The following is a 3,372-nucleotide window of genomic DNA, read 5'->3' as shown; positions in this document are numbered from 1 at the left end:
ATGCATTTCAAAGTCAGTTGCAGACATCAATATACATTGCCTAAACAGCTCAGCATGCATTAACTGGAATTCAGTACAGTTTTTGATAAAAAGTTTACATATGATGAAATTACAAATCTTAAATATGTATTCGCTGAGTTTTGACAAAGTATAATATGTATAACCTAAAATTCTTATCAAATACAGAACATTACCATAACCCCTAAAGTCCCTTTATGTCCTTCCTCAGGCAATTGCCACCCATATACTCTTAGATTTTTTTCAAGCCAAGGATAGATTGGGTTTGCCAAATTTTAGAAGTCCATGTAAATTAAATCATTTAGTTAAAAAATTATATAGTAATGACTCTTCATTTCAGCAAAATGTTTTTGATATTCAACCCTATTGCTGTACATGTCAAGAGTTCTTTTGCTTGTATTGCTGGGTACTATTCCACAAATGAATTAATATATTTGCTTATGCATTCTCATGTTTATAGACACCAGAACTGTGTCCAGTCTTTGGCTGTGAAAATAAAGCTATTATGTTCTCCTACCAGGTTTGTTTTTAAAAATTTTTTTAACATTTATTTATTTTTGAAAGGGACAGAGCATAAGCAGGAGATGAACAGAGAGAGAGAGAGAGAGAGAGAGAGAGAGAGAGAATCTGAAGCAGTCTCCAGGCTCTGAGCTGTCAGTACAGAGCCTAATGTGGGGCTTGAACCCACGAGCCATGAGGCCATGAGATCATGACCTGGGCTGAAGTCGGACGCCCAACCGACTGAGCCGCCCAGGCACCCCTACCAAGTTTGTTTTTTTAAATATACATTTTCCTTAACCTTGAGTAAATACTTACCAGTGAAGTTACTGGATGTATAGAGTAAGTGTGTGTTTAGTTTTATAAGGAAACTCCAGAAATTTTCCAAAGTCATCGTACTTTGTATTCCTACCAGCAATATGGGAGAGTTTTGGTCACTCCACATTCTTACCAACACTACTGCTTAATCTTCCCAAACACCCATTTTGGTGGGTGTGGAGTGGTACCTTGTTGTGGTTTAATTTGTATTTTCTTGATGAGTAATCATGCTGGGTACTCTTTCCCATCTGTGTATCATCCTTGTGAAGTGTATCCTGAAATCTTTCCTTCTCCCGGAGGGTCGTTTTTGTTGTTGCTGTTCTCTTATCTTTTTATGGTCAGGTTGTAAAAAAAATCTTTATATACCTTCAAATCTTGTCTTTGGTCAGAAAATGCATTTAGTTTTTATTTAAAAAAATTTTTTTTTAACATTTATTTATTTTTGAGACAGAGATAGACAGAGCATGAACGGCGGAGGGTCAGAGAGAGAGGGAGACACAGAATCTGAAACAGGCTCCAGGTTCTGAGCAGTCAGCCCAGAGCCCAACGCGGGGCTCGAACTCACATACCGCGAGATCGTGACCTGAGCCGAAGTCGGACGCTTAACCGACTGAGCCACCCAGGCACCCCAGAAAATGCATTTATAAATCTCCCAGTCTGTGGCTTGCATATTCACTGACTTAATGTATCTTTAGATTAGCAGAAGCTTTTACCAATTTTTCTGCTAGATCCTGTGTCACTTGTTATAAGCTGTATTTTCCAAAAAAAAAATGTGTTCATTTCATCCACACTGTTGAATTTGTCCCCTTAAAGTTGTTCATAATAGTCTCTTTTTTTTCTCCTGGTTTTATATATTTACTCAGAAAGTGATTCAACTATGGAATGATGTATTTTTAGCACTCTGAAATCCAATGTCTTGAAATCCTCTTTCCCTGCAGTACTGTTTATTACAATTTTATAATCCTGAACAAATTCTCTTATCTGAAGTTTTTCATGCATTCAGGTATTTTGCATGATGTCTGATGTGATCAGTAATGAAGGTTGCAATGAAGTAGTAGCTGTAATCTACTCTACATAACCCTCTTGTAATCTAAAAACAGGGGAAATTCTTTTCTGTACTGGCAGCTATAAAGTTGCCAAGTAGTAACTGTCCACCTGAAAGGAACTGGTCATCTTTTCCTTGATCAATTAGTATGTCCAGCTGAGAACCCAGATAGGATTTCACAAGATGGGTAGCATCATAAACCTTCCATTTACTTTGATCTGTTCCCAAATATCCACTAAAGGGTTTTTTTTTTTTTTTTTTTTTTTTTTTTTTTTTTGCCCCAAGGACAGAGCACTGGGTTACAAATTGGAGCAAATGCTGATACAGATTTGTATTTTCCAGGATTCTTCAAAGCACAAATCAAAGCTCTGTGGCCTCCCATGGAGTGGCCAAAAATAGGCATCCTTTGGAGGTCCACCGGAAAATGGGCATTTATGAGTTGGAGAAGCTCTTCAGTTACATAAGAGTACATTCTGTAGTTAGTTTTCCAAGGATCTTTATGGCATCCACATAAAACCCTGCACCTGTGCCAAAGTCCCAGTTCTCATCTCCTCCTTTAATATTGCAGCCATGAGGGCTGGTATCTGGAGTGATTACAAGGCTATATTCTGAGGCAGCTTGATGAGAACCAGAGTTTGATATAACATTTTGTTCTGTGCCAGTGAAACCAGACAGCCAATACAGTGCAAGGCATTTTCCAGTTTCTGCCTTTGGTGGTAAGTAGATAGCAAATTTCATTTTGCAGTTCAGTTCAACACTGTCATGTTCAAAAACTTTCTGCAATCCTCCAAAGCACTTGTTGCTGGAAATCGGTTTATGAGCAGCAGCCATAGTGGAAAGGCAGGGCCTCAACTTCTAAAGTTGTTCTTGATACTTTCTTATCCTCCTCATGTCTATAGGATCTGTAGGATTATCCCTCTTTCGCTTCTGATATTGAGAACTAGTGTTTTCTCCTCTTTTTTTCATGATCAGAGTAGCTAGTGGTTTATTAATTACAATCTTCTCAAAGAGCCAGCTTTTGTTTTGTTAGTTTTCTCTCTTTTCTGTTTTCATTTATCCAATCTCTGCACTTTTATCTTTATAATTTCCTTTATACTATTTCCTTTGGGTTTTCTTTGCCTTTTTTGTTTCCCCTATATTCTTCAGGCCATTGAGTTGAGAGCCTTCCCTTTTCCTAATATTAGCATATAGAGCTGTAACTTTCCCTCTAAGCACTCCTACAGCTGTATTCTACAAATACTGATATGTTTTATTTTTATTGCTATTCATATTACAATGTTTTCTATTTTCTCCTGTGATTTTTCTCTTTGCTCCATGGATTATGTCTAATCTCCAAATAGTCGAAACTTTCCTACATATCTTATTGCTGATTTCTATTTTAATTTTATTGTGGTCAGGGAACATACTGTGTGTGGTTTCAGTTTGATTTAAACTATTGAATTTTTTTTTAATGACCCAGACTGTGATTTACCATATGCTGGTGAATACAATAT

The 3,372-nt window shown here is 37.1% G+C and overlaps 1 pseudogene; it reads right to left on the bottom strand.

Annotated features, from left to right (window-relative positions):
• Positions 1-1,788: 1,788 nt before the first annotated feature.
• Positions 1,789-2,710, bottom strand: LOC115516356 (annotated as a pseudogene).
• Between the last annotated feature and the right edge of the window lie 662 nt (positions 2,711-3,372).

The sequence above is a fragment of the Lynx canadensis genome, chromosome B3 (assembly GCF_007474595.2).
Source record: "Lynx canadensis isolate LIC74 chromosome B3, mLynCan4.pri.v2, whole genome shotgun sequence".
Lineage (NCBI taxonomy): Eukaryota > Metazoa > Chordata > Mammalia > Carnivora > Felidae > Lynx > Lynx canadensis.
Note: the sequence above shows the minus strand (reverse complement) of the source record. Positions and strands in the feature narration are given on the sequence as shown.